The sequence below is a fragment of the Anopheles merus genome, chromosome 2L (genome assembly GCF_017562075.2).
Source record: "Anopheles merus strain MAF chromosome 2L, AmerM5.1, whole genome shotgun sequence".
Lineage (NCBI taxonomy): Eukaryota > Metazoa > Arthropoda > Insecta > Diptera > Culicidae > Anopheles > Anopheles merus.
Window position 1 is genome coordinate 11,190,044 of NC_054083.1, and position 13,136 is coordinate 11,203,179.

Here is a 13,136-nt window from a genome sequence, read left to right on the forward strand (position 1 = left end):
GCTGTACGGCACGCGCGTATCGTCGTGAGAGAGAGTGAAGCTGCAGGCTGGACCCGAAAGAGATAGCGGCTTCACTGCTAGAACTGAAGTGAAAGCTACCAGCCGTGCGTGCGAGCTGTGAAAAAGTGACCACCTTGTGAAGGTTGTTTTATTTTTTCTTTGCCGCCATTGAAGCGCTTTCCGGTCCCGCACTCCGTGCTTCCGGCCGAAACTGGTGCCATCGGTAGACGTCGGTGCTGTGCTCCAAGTCATACTGTACCAGTGTGTCCAGAAGGCGTCGCGAAAGGTGGTGTTTGCTGCCTGGAGGATCGAAGCAGTCGTGTGACAGTGGTTGGTATTACGAGGGGCATTTTTCTTCGTTCGTGTTCTGCAGACATAACAGTGGCTGAAAAATGTGCCAGTGCCAGTGCCAGTTTGTTCGTTGACCTTTCGAAAGGGGTGCTGTGGGAATATCTTTCATAGCCTGCGGGTACTTGTGCTCTTTTATATGGCATGTGTCGGGTTTTGGCCGCGGTGTGTAGATTAAAGGGGTGAAATTCGTCGATCATCGTACTGTGTGGCTCGTCTTGAAAAGTCACAAGGTGCTGTTGCACTGCAAGCAGTACGTGTGAAAAATGTGAAAATTTGAAAATCGATTCCGGCGTTAAGGGTTTTTTTTTTGTTGTACGGACGGACAGGTGGTAGGAGATGATCGAATCTCTCCACAACTCCCAGTGTGGAGCTGCGAAGAAAACGGTCGTCCCTTTGCGAAGCGGGGCAAACATGCCTAACTTTACTGAGCAAGAGCAGCGCGCACTGTCGTGAGAGCGTAGAGAACAAACACACCGGAGAGGAGAGTGGGCTGGCTGGCTGTGATTCAAAGGAAATCACTTTTGACATCAGGTGTGCTTGCGCGCGCGCGTGTGTGTGTGTGTGTGCGTGTTGTGAACGTTCGGTGCAAGGTGAGCTCACAGTGCTCGCTGTGTGTGCGTTTGTCACGTTTCTGTCGCTGGCAAAGTGTGCGCGCGTGTCGCGTTTTTGGTTGGTTGCGCTTTTGTGATTGTATGAGACTTGCCACCCGTCTGCTCCCTTTCCTTCCATCGGTAATTCCTCGCATATCGTGTGCAGCTATCATTTCGGTTGACCCCACATCCTCCATCTCACTCTCCTCTACCTTCTCTATCTCTCTCACTCTTGCTCTTTCTTCAACGTTTGTCTCCGGAATTGGTGTGCTGTGCGAAGGTGCGTGTGCGTGAGCGGATGTGTGTGTGTATGTTGGATATTTGCGCTATCCTCCTCACCTCTCGTACTCGCCTGCTGCGTGCGAAAGTTGTTTCGATTGATAAATTTTCCTTTTCGAGAGCAGCAGCCACCTCCAGCAGTGAGAGCGGGAGCTAGTAAGAAAAAAAAGAAAAAGACTAGCTTTCCAGGGGATGATGTGTAACAAGTTGTGAAAAGCTGGCTGGTTCCGGATATTGCCGGGAAAAAGCGTACCTCAACGCTTGGTGTGGAGTGAAAACTGTAAGAGTTTACGACAAATTTAGCCCAAAAACGATTGACAAGGGCGCTAAAGAGACAACACTGCTTCATATAATAGACCGTATAGGCTCTAGTGTGTTACAAGAAGAAAGTGTAGCTAGTTTTATTTCCAATTGTTTATTTATTTTTAGTACCAAATCACCCGTCTACAGTCCGTATCCTGTACCCATTGACCACATCCACAGCGTGTGTGTTACTTCGTTTTCCAGCAGTGCATTCGTGCATCGTTAGTGAGCTAGTGGTGCGAGCAGTGCGAGAAGTGCGTGACGATAGTGTGTCCGTAGTGTCTGTAAAGTTGAAACTCTCGACCATACTTCCTCGGCCCTTTTGGATACGTCACACTGTATCGTCACATTCAAGGTGAAATTAAGTTTCGATAGTTGATTGCGACCTCAAGGAATAACCCAGCATTAATTCCCTCGAAGGTTCGACAGACAGGTAATTTCATACTGAAAAGAGATCTGCACACCGTAAAATGTGCATTTTGAAATTTCTTGCGTGAAACACAAAAACTTTCTGGATTATAATTTGGTTTCCGTTGCAAAGTGGCTCGTAAGTTGGAACCATTTGCTGCCCATTAGTGGAAAAGGTACACCAGTATGTTACGCCAATCACGTAGAACATTATGGTACACGAGCCATTAGCACCGACTGCGGAAGCGAAGGATATTTTCTGATCCATAAAGGTTCGCGTCCGCCGCGAGGGAACTCTGTTGTTGGAATCATGATAATCCCTAAAACGTATTTGTATACGTTTTACGCACACACTGGTCCGACCGCCCTTGGTCAGCCCAGGTGGTGCACTAGGATGGACAGAAATCGAAGCGTAAGGGATACACTAGATTGAGAAAATATCAAACGCAGAAAACATTGGAGAGCGAGAGAGAAAGATAGTGAGCGAGAGTTCAGGAGGGGAAGAGTGAGAGAAGACGGCTGATAGAAAAGGTTGGCCAGAGGGTTTAAAGGTGGCAAAGTTTAATGAGCATTCGAGTGGGTAGACTATTGTGGCTGATCTATTATTAAACTTCTAATAAGCCTCATAGTAATTAACGGCCTCGATTCGGTTCGGATTGAATTGTGAGCAGTCTGGCTGATTGCAAGTTCCACCATTTTTAAATTAATCCAGCAAAAGATGGCATCACGATTCGGTTTTACTTAGTAGCTTTTTTCAACTCCTAGTTGGAAGCCTGTCCCCTAGCCTGGCAACGTAGTGTAGCGCTGCTCGGAGCAGAATTTTCCGCTTGAAAGTTCTCTACGCCTTCGTCGGCAGACGAACGCGCTCGCTCGGCTTTTAGTAGTGGTACTGCTGGCGTAGTGTTTGTAGCTGCTGTAAACCAAATAAGTTTTCATTTCACAGCACACAGGTGTGTGCTCGCATAAGTTCCCAAAGCTTCACCAATACAGCGCTAGCCCAGTACGCAGGGCGCATAGACACACGGCGGCCAACTGCCCCAAAGGGTCTTGTAGAAAAACCCCGAAAAAGCTCGCAAGGATGGGAAATATGTAATATTTGTACTATACAATATGTTTCATTTTGGCGTTTTGAATGTATAGCGAGAGTAGTGTACGTATGTACAGTAGTTTTAATAAATCTACTCGATTGTGGAAAATTGTTTTATAAAACCAAAATCCTTTTTTGTATCTGTTAGAAAATACTAGCGTAGGAATATTATAGCGTAAGCTTTAAAAAACATTTTTTTATGTTGTACGCAATTTTACAACATACCCTCACTAGTGTGTTTGTGTCAAAAGAGGGCAATATCCGCCGTATTCGCTTTTTTATTGTGTTGTTGCCCTTACCAAAACATTACCTCATCAGTTAGTCGTTAAAACTCTCTAAATGTTCCAACAATATAAATTTGATTGCAAATTTGTACAGCATGTGTCAGTCAAACTCCAGACACTTACGATTTCATATGAATTTGAAGCTAAAGCACCATTTTTTTGTATAAAAATGTTCAATTTTTTCTTTGCAAAATTATGCATTGGTAATATTTGAAAGAGAGTTAAAATTAAATCAAAATGAGTCAAAATTTGCATTAGTTTTGTAAACATTTTACTACACGAAAACAAATTGTTTGAATCTTCGAATTGAATGTTCGTTTTCAACAAAATGTACGTATATTGCATACATTTTGTCAACGATGTTGTTATCGATATCCATCTAAATGTGATTATTCATTTCTGAAAGCAGGATAATGGCAATCTATTTGGACAGCCAGTGAAACTTAGTTATATAAAAGCAAAGAAATGAATGAAGAAATAGAAAACTCTCGCATAACGAGTTTAATCCGTCCCACTGACACAATCGATGTACGAAAAACTCGTTATGCGGAAAACTCTTTACTATACACATACGTATTCGTATGATTTGGTTCCAGGGTTAAGACTATACTAAAACATAGTGAACTTTTTTGTTATCAATCTGAAAACGTAAAATTTAAATATTTAATTAGATATTTAAATTATTAACTTAAAAAAATATTAAAAAACACATTTCAAAACGTACATAATTGTAATCTTCAGTTGAAAACATATTAAATAACTAATTTAGTGGCCAAAACCTACCACTTTAAGCAAAATTATACGAAATTTGACTGAACATCTCGAAATTTGACTTACGCTAATATTTGAGATACGCTATTGCCTCCGGTCCGCATTAATAGCGTATATCGGGGAATACCTGTACACTTATCCCTTCGGATGTCGCTACAGATAAATTAATTTTGAGCATAAAAACTCTTGCCTTTAGGAACGAGAAGCACTTATAAAAGAATGATACTTTTTGAACTTCTCTTTTTATACTAACAACAATAACGTTCGTTTTAAAAAAATGCACCAGTAACGCAAATTTTGTTGTTTGTTATGCGAGATTTTGATCGTTAAAAGGTGGATTTATAGTGCATTTCAACTTGCTCGTTATGCAGTTCCTTAAAAGGATACTCGTATTGAGATTGTCCACTGTAATAGATTTGCAATAAGCATTCGGCGATGCTGTCCGATGTGTGTAAAGAATAGCCCTTCAAAAGATCTAAGACATGGCTAGGTCATTCTCATGCATTGTGCTAAAAAAGCAAAATATAAGTTGATCCAATTGAGCATGAGCCACTAGATATCTATAGCTCAGATCACTGGATGATGCAGTATCAGATACGCCAGACAGTAGTTGTTGTACAAACATAGAAGAAATTAAACTCCATTTATTAGTACAGGTTTGATTCGAGATGCACTAGTAATGCGTAACTCGTATCATTGCGTAACACGAATTACCGCAGTCCGCAGTCAAAATATCTCTAATTTATGGGTTATTTTTGAGTGATGTTGGTGGTTTTATTAACTTAATTATTTATTCAACTGTATTTACAAACAAAAGTTTGATGTATGTTTATTTTATTTTAAAGACTATTTGTATCAATTTTAACATAAAAATAAGATTAACAATATAATCTTTTGCGATGTGTATATCAGTTTTTATCAAAAAATTGCTCTAATTTATCTGCTTTTTGGCTTTAATAGCATCATTATATGCTTACATGGGGCAGCGGAAAACTTATTCAATGCTATATCCTTATAAAAAAATCAATCAGCTAGGCCTCAACCAGTTGTGCATGATTTATACTAAGACATGAATCTAGAGCGTGTTGATAAGCTGCGATTTAGAGGCGAAAGAACTCCGGCCAAAGCCTCTCAAAACTATTCAAACAAACAACAAACAACAACATAAGCTTCAATTATTGTACATTATTGAAGCAAGCAGCCGCTAGGGCCAAACAAATTAAATTCTTTAAAGATCTAAGTAAAGAAAATAAATTATTGTTTTGCATTATGCATTGCGTTATGTATTCTATGAGTAAACTATTGCATTATGTCCGGACTGTTTACTTTCCACGTCTATTTTTCCATTTATACTTTTGGTGACTTAAATAGGCAAGTAAATGAGTCGACAGATGTACGTGATTTGGCGAGGATTCTTTAAAACATCTGCATTTGCTGCGTTGATACTGGTGACCTTTCGTGAGGATTTTCTTCCGCGTCCCCAATAATAACTGCGTTCATTATTTTATAAAAGCTTTCCCGCATTTAGTACACCCTGCATCGCCCCCACCAAGCCTCTCGAAATCATTGATTTTCAAATGGAAAAGGACGAGAGCTACAGAATCTGCTGAAAGAGTGTCCTCCATGCATGCGCCATGCGAACGATGTATTGCGGAATTTTCTTATTTCCTGCTGCATTTCCTTTTCAATTTCCCTTTGATATTTTTGTCTTCGGCTGTGGTTTGGGCGCCCCGTCAGCCAGGATGTTTAGCAAGACCGCGCTATTGCCCGGCATAGGTGGGATCACCTCGCCCGCACATTGCCTCACGAAGCGAAGGACATTCGTCGCGCCGCAGTCGTATTCTTCGCTCGATTCGAGTTTTTTTTTTGTGGAGAAAGGATTCTAAAAGATTGGCTGCTGGCTGGCCGTTTCATTGCTTCCCTGCCCTGCCATGACACAGTCCGGGAATCGGTCCGCAAACGAAGGTCAGCAGCTCCGTTTCTGGTGTAGTGGTGCGGGTTTGTTTTGCATAACAAAAAGGACTTGCGCAAGGATGTTGGACGCGTGTGTCTATACACAGAAGAACGGTGCGTGTGAATGTTTGTACTTGTGTGTGTATAATTAGGACAAGGTAAAGGTGGCCGTAACGTGGCTATAGACATCATCTGTCAGGAAACCCATTCCCATAAGCAGTGAGCAGAAGGAAGGCTTTGGCGGTAACATTGCTGGCGGTGGGAAAGGTACGAAACATAAACCTGTCACCCGCGACTGTAAACTCGAATCTTTTGCTGTGGCTACCGTTACCGTGTTTTTTTGTTGTTTGTATTCCCCACAAAGACTGCACGGAGGAGCAGCACTATACACGGTCATTTCGTGGACATTCCGCTGGAAAAGGTTACGTGAATATTTCATCAGGAGCAAGTTTATGTTCCGATGGTGGTAACACACAGTGCTGCACCACTTCCGACAGGGATTTGGAGGTAGACGTGGCTGTGTATGGGAAAGGCTTGGGCCACTTGCTGTACCCCAGTACCGCTTTTTATGCGGGAAACATTGTTGCGAGGACAGATTTACTTGGCGTGCGGCGATGGAGCTAATTCGATAACCAACCGCTTCGGTATGCTCATAAGTTTAGTATGGGACCACGGCAGCAAACGACTCAGCAGCGCAGGAATGTCCACCCAATGGTGTAGAAAAATGTCCCTTCATGCTGTGAGTTTGGTGGGAAGTGAGTGAACGAAAACTAAAATGTCTCGCAAAACTTGACAGCCGAGCGGCAATGGTTAAAAAGAGAAAAGAAAAAAACAGTACCTCTTCACAGTGCCGAACAGTTTCATAAGAAAACCTATCTATAGACAACAGCCCAACGAGAAAAGGGGCTCGGTGAAATAGAAAGAAGGGGGAAGTTCTTGGCCGACACATGCAGTATCTTGGATTGCATTTTTTTCGTTGTTGTTGTTCAGGTCCTTCTACCGTGCTGCGGGTCATTCATTTTAAACTAAAAATAGTTTTGTGAACGACGTTAGTGCTGCGTACAACAGCAGCAACAACAGTGTGGAGCAAATGCTCTTGCAATAGGTGCCAGTGCATGAGTTGGGGGGGAATAAAAAGGGGTAGTCAAAATGTCAATGATGCTCTACATGCGTCACTTTCGGAAACGACAGGTATGCACACTCTAACTACAAAAAAATGACGAGAAATGGAAGCAAATAAACAACCCCTCAACATGCAGAAATGGGGAGCACTGCTGCCAGCATGAATCAATCGGTGCCTGCGCAAAGGAAGGATAGCGTTGTGTGCGGAACGCGAAGCAGGTGAACTTTTAACTGCCAGCTATCCAGTCCAGTGGGCTACTTTTAGGCTGCACCAAAACTGCAGCACTCGGCCCAAAAAAGCGCCCTCTGTTCGATAAACTAACAAACAAACTTCGTTTGGCTCGCGCTGGCCAAAAAAAAAAGGTAACGGTGTGTGGGGTCTTTTTTCCTTAGCTGCACCCAAGCAGAAAGAACCTGATTATATTTCAAATGCCTTTCTGCTCGCTGCTCGACGACGACACCTTTTGACCTCCTAAAATCTTTTCAATTGGATCAGTGGCCCTGAAAGAGTTTGCTTGCGCACGGGCCCTTTATGCAGAAAAAGAGCATTAAAAATGGATACTTATTCTCTCGAAGGGCACATATAGTGTTGTCCTGCTGCTGCCGCTGCTGCTCGTAACAGCGACCCAAGGGGGGCAACTGGTTGGCAGGAGCCGAAGCGTCTGCTATCGATCGCATGGCCGGGTTCTTCAGCGTCCGAAGTAGTACAAATCCTGTCCCCGGTGGCGGAGGAGGGGCAGTTTGCCGGGTGCTCCAACCCAAACCGCCGGCGGGCATACGAACGGACTCGCACGCATCGACACGAACCGTCTTCTCTATTGCCTCTTGGGGTGGTTTTCGAGAGGGTGTATTTTTGTGGTTCGTTGGTGACCATTCAAATGGGATGACGACGACAACGACGATAATGTGTAAGAGCCCAACGTTCGATATGCAAAGAGGGTAATCCATCGCCTCCCGAACGCGTTTGCTTTACGTGTACCCTTCGATCTAGTACATTGAAGGATTTGCACAACAAAACTGGGCTTTATTACAAAAAAAAGTTTGAACAGATTATAGCGCGATTCTGTTCTGCTGTTTCCATCTCTTATCAGCATTGCTGTTCGGAGCGTGCCCACTTATGATGGACTGTCGCCCACTGCAAGATTAAACGTTTATATGGGGAAGAAAGGATGGCTTGGGGAGGGGAAAACATTTTATGGTAAAGAGTGATTCTATTGGCAAAGACGGATACAGGCAACACGCAGGGTTCGCGATGTGTTCTTTTGAGTTTATTAAGCTATAACGAAAAGAAAAATAGAAAAATCACGGCCCGTGCTGCGAGACACTCTTCCAAGGGGAAGGGGGGTGTGAATGGTAAGAGTAAAAACGTGTTATCCTGCAGTCGTGAAATATTACAACCCTCGGTACCATGGTGTGGTAGCAACATCTTGTTTCGTCATTATTTTCAGTGATTTTGTTTTGTTTTTGTTGCTGCTATTTGTGTGGCTGCATCTTTGTCACTTTTAACCAATGTTCGTATTCCCCTCTCTCTTCCTTGCTTTCTTTTACCCCAGTGCCTGTGTGTGTGTGTGTGTGCGGCAACACGAAAGGGTAAAACAAACGCAAAAACATAAAAATAACTTGAATGTGGGGAGAACAGTTGCCATATTGTTGCGTTTTGCCCAGCTATGCTGCCTACAGCACTTTTGCTTTGAGAACGCATGGTAGTAGTCGGCGCAGCAGGGAACCTCCCGTGCGCTTTCATGTGCGCCTGGAATGGTGAGCATAAGCGCAGCGAACGGGGTGACATTGCGATAGCGAAAGACGAGTGTGTGTGTGTTCACATGCACATGCACAAGAACATAAATGAGGCCACAAAACTATCCCCGCTCTGCAAGTCGATTCTGAGAGATCCAGAAAGAGAGAGAGAGAGAGAGGGGAGAGAGAGGGGAGAGAGTGAGACAAAGTGAGAAATCTTTTCATTGCATAAATCCAGAGCAGCAAATTATGCTGCAACTGCAGAAACAGCAGCCGCCGCCAGCACGTGGATGCATTTGTAGCTCACTGGAAAAGGAAACAAATTGGTGCATCATGACATTGCAATTCATCCTTGGCGAATGCTTCGTCGCATCAGATTAAGCGTATGGCGGCGCACACTCCTCTCGGCTATGTTTGTGTTGTTTTCTTATGCTTTGCTCGATTTGTTGTTCCCCTTTTATTACCTTTGCTGCCATTTTCGGCTGCATAATTGGATGTTTTGGGGGTTTTGTTTTTGGTCGTGACAGAAGAACGTTTTCTGATCGTTGTTGTTTTCAATGAATTTTTGCTTCAGAATTTTTCAAGCGGAATCACATATCTAATGTTGTGGATCTCTTGCAGTACTTTCACACTTGTTAGCTCATGTTGCAAAAGTATCCAACATAATTTAAAAATGGCTTTAGGGTTATTTCGCTACCTTCGTTTTGGGGTTTGGTCTGCGTGAAAGTAGCATCACAACGCATTATTTATCGGATACTCATGTAATCTTATAGTTTATGCTCTGCACGTGTTTGTCCACTGTCGGCTCTACAGGGACATGGAAGAACACCCAGAAAAATTTGTTCCGTGTGTTGAAGGTAGCGATCTCTGCACGCTCCAACTAATGTCCAGGGTTTTCTTGCGCGTTGGATACAATGATAAATTCATTACTAGCCATCCCAAACTCCCTCAGCGACTGACACACGGCTATGCTCTGTGGTGTTCTTGGTCGTGTTCCTAACATCTTCCCGGTGTGTGGTCGATCGCTTGGGTGAAAGCATCGAAATAACACTACTTCTAAACACATCCGCTCTGGTGTCTACGGGATGACAGAATGCTATCCCTTTTTTGCTGGCAGACGTGTAGCCTTGCGCAAATCCTGGCAGCACCATTGTGTATGCGGCGGTTCCGGTGCGTTATGGAATAGTTTCCTTTTCGGCGTTCTTGTTTGCCGAGCCAGCCTTTCAGCATGGGACGGCCGTGTGCTCCGTTGTGCTTGGTAAATAATGAAAATTTAGGAAGGTCGCGAAATTTACGACCGGATCCAGCATCGCTTCACGTGTTTCGCCAGCTCAGAGGTAAGGGGGATCAGGAACGATGGCACACGAACAAAAAAAAACGCAGCAAAGAAACTGCGCTAAAAGACAAGAGTTTGGCAGAGACGTGAGCTTTTGCTGGAGTTGCGACAGTGGAGAATTGCTTGGCAACCGTTATCTTAGAGTTTTAAGTACTTTCAACAGACGGTGAAGTGCTGTTTCGCGTTTGGGTGGCATTTGTCGCGAGTCTCACGAGCGCTTACACAGAGTCGTCGCCAGTAAGATGTAGAAAAATGGCCGCCAGCGAAGCATCGGAGTGTTTGTCGTACGTGTCGCACTTTGAAAAATTCACAAACCCTGTCTTTCAAGCGTGTAATTAGCCGGAAGGAATTCTACACTCTGGTCCAACAGTTTATGGAAGTTGCATGACGATGCGTACATTATTGCGCTTAACAATGGTTAGTTTGTTGCGGGTCTTTTGCGCGATATGCGAGACGTTAGGGGTGTAAATTCATATGTTTTTTCATTGTTTTTTTATCCTGTCATTGGTTATTGCATTTTCTTATTTGATAATGATCGCCAGTTTGCTGTGAGTAAAATGGAAATTATACGGAAAAATGTGTCATTTAGTGTTTATGATGTTCTACATGCTTATTTTTGTAAGCAGACGATACGGTTTAATGCTGTTGCAAATACACAATCTAAGGTCATTTAAAGGTTGTTTACATTACCTGAAAATTTCATTCCTGATCGGTGGTAACTTATAAAGCACCACTTTGATTCTTACACTCTCTGACAGGGAGAAAATAACAAACTTGGGTAATTTATCGATCAGCTCAAAAACAGTCATAGGAACAGGACGCGGGAGACTGGCAAGAGCTCGTTTCTCCCACAAGCGTGTGCAAATGTTATGCGCAGATCGGTCGTGGAACGGTCGGTGGTACACCACCGGCCGCAAGAACCTTCAGCAAGCTCATCACGAGCGAGTGTTGTAGAAATTAGAACTAAAAAGTCGACGGGTGGCTAACTGCTTTAGCCGTGAAGGAGTTGCGCTCATTGGAAGTATATCTTTTAAAAAACTGCGTGAATTTACTGTACGCCTGTGCCTGCGCCTGTCCCGGGAACACACAGACAGCTGGAATTCTTTGCAAGCCGGTGGGGCAACGAAAATAAAACAAATTGTGCTGCAAGGATTGATTCGTTTTGGCGGTTTGTGTAAACAAAATCGAGATGATTTTTTGACTCTCCGGCTCTGGATGAGGGGGGAAAAGATTGGCTAGCGCTAGCGCATTTAGTTTAGTTCATTTAGACAAATGATTCCACCACCTCCAGTGATATGTGGTGTGCTCCACTACCCTTGATGTAGTCGGGGGCAGGGTGCGCAATAAAAACCAAACCATCATCTCTACACCATGCAAAAAAGAAAACCACCCAGTGGGGATGAGATGTGTTCGAAATGATGTAGATCTCTTGGCTGAGATTATATAAACGATGTACTAGGGGGTATAGAAAAAAAAAACAAAAAAAACAAAAACAAAAATGATCACGGCCCAAAGATGACTACAAGCTTCCTTCCCGTACGAGCCAGTGTGGTTTGCGCGCTAAGGGCAAGGCCAGCAACAGCGCATTCGACTTCGGATCGGCCTGCCGCCCGCCTGCCCGTTGCAAACAATCCGTCGTGACGACGCATTCATGTCTCACGTGCTAATGTGTTCTTATTTGTGACGCAATTATAACCCTTGCTCCCCATTCCTGTCACTTCCGCCACTGGTTTGCATTGGTTTCGGTCGGCACGCCGCCGTTGTCGACGTCGGCCGGTCCATCGTCACTAGCATAAAACAGTATTTGGAAGGAAACAGTGATTGGAAGACCGAGAGAATCATCTCACCTACTTCCGCTCAACACCACCGGTGTGTCGTGCCGGCCAAATTAACCCATTTTGTCCGTCATGTGACCGTGTGTCTAGCGGCGCGAGGCGTGTGACACCACGGTGTCGTCAAGTAGCGTTAGAAGGGGGTAGGGAATGTTTCTACGTAATGAGTGAGAGATCGACATGTATGTGGTCGTCGTCGTTGCGCCGTTTTGGACCGTGCGACCACGTGCATCGCTTATTGCTCTTATCATCAACCGGCCGAGATTCTTCCATACACACAGAGATGGCGATGGGGCCGGCATGCATTGCGCCAGTCCTGTGTCATTACAAGGTAGCCGGGGAATGATAAAGAGTTAAACTTATGGTACAATTCGCGAATTCGCGCAGTGTGTTGGCTGTAAACGCGAAGCAAAAACGATACTTGCGGACCATCTCCTCGAGCCAACTAACACGTCGTCGGCGCACGCCCTCGTATTGTGAGCGGTCTCAAATGCGTGGTTCCTAATTTTAAGGGTTTCTAGCTACTACCTTTTGAAGAGCATGCAGGGGTGGGTGTCTGTGTGTGTATGTGTGTGTTTGCTCTGTGCATGATACAGCCTACGCGACTTCTTGGCACTTTGGCCTCCCCCCGTGTCTTATCTCGCTCATCTGTAGGCATACCGTTTTCACACACTCGTTACTGATTCGTTTCGCTCAGCCCAGATGAAAGAACTGCGTCTCTCTGTCTTTCACGCGAAGGTGAGCATACCTCTTTGGCCATGTAATGGCGACGTACCTTATGCTGTGTTCGGTGGTTCGCGCAACGACCGGTGGTAGATCAGGTTCTTTTGGTGCATCTGGTTTGCCAGCAAAATGCTGTAAACTTACTAGCGGCAAGGGCAGCAGGAGCGTTGGGAAATGTCAGCGAGATGAGTGAGACTGAAGAAGTACTGCATTGGTGGTGGATTTGGTAGTGTTGGTAGAGCTCTGGCGTACGTGCCAAGTAGACGTCAGGTGACTGTTCTCATTCAACACGTTAGCGGTTCGCGTTGAAGTAAGTTGTATGGTCTATGGCTCTTGCACTCTCTCCGGTTTGTCCTGTCA

At 44.4% G+C, this 13,136-nt stretch overlaps 1 protein-coding gene across 7 annotated transcripts in view; it reads left to right on the forward strand.

Annotated features, from left to right (window-relative positions):
* Positions 1-13,136, forward strand: part of LOC121591754 (cAMP-dependent protein kinase type II regulatory subunit) — a 38,597-nt gene continuing 25,461 nt past the window's right edge. The window contains exons 1-2 of one of the 7 annotated variants that reach the window (XM_041912653.1): positions 4-330; positions 1,650-1,956. The gene's annotated coding sequence lies outside the window, so the exon portion shown is untranslated. Of the gene's footprint in view, positions 470-1,355; positions 1,501-1,649; positions 1,957-13,136 lie in introns of those variants that run through there. The other 6 variants (XM_041912658.1, XM_041912657.1, XM_041912656.1 and 3 more) reach the window with 6 other exon arrangements.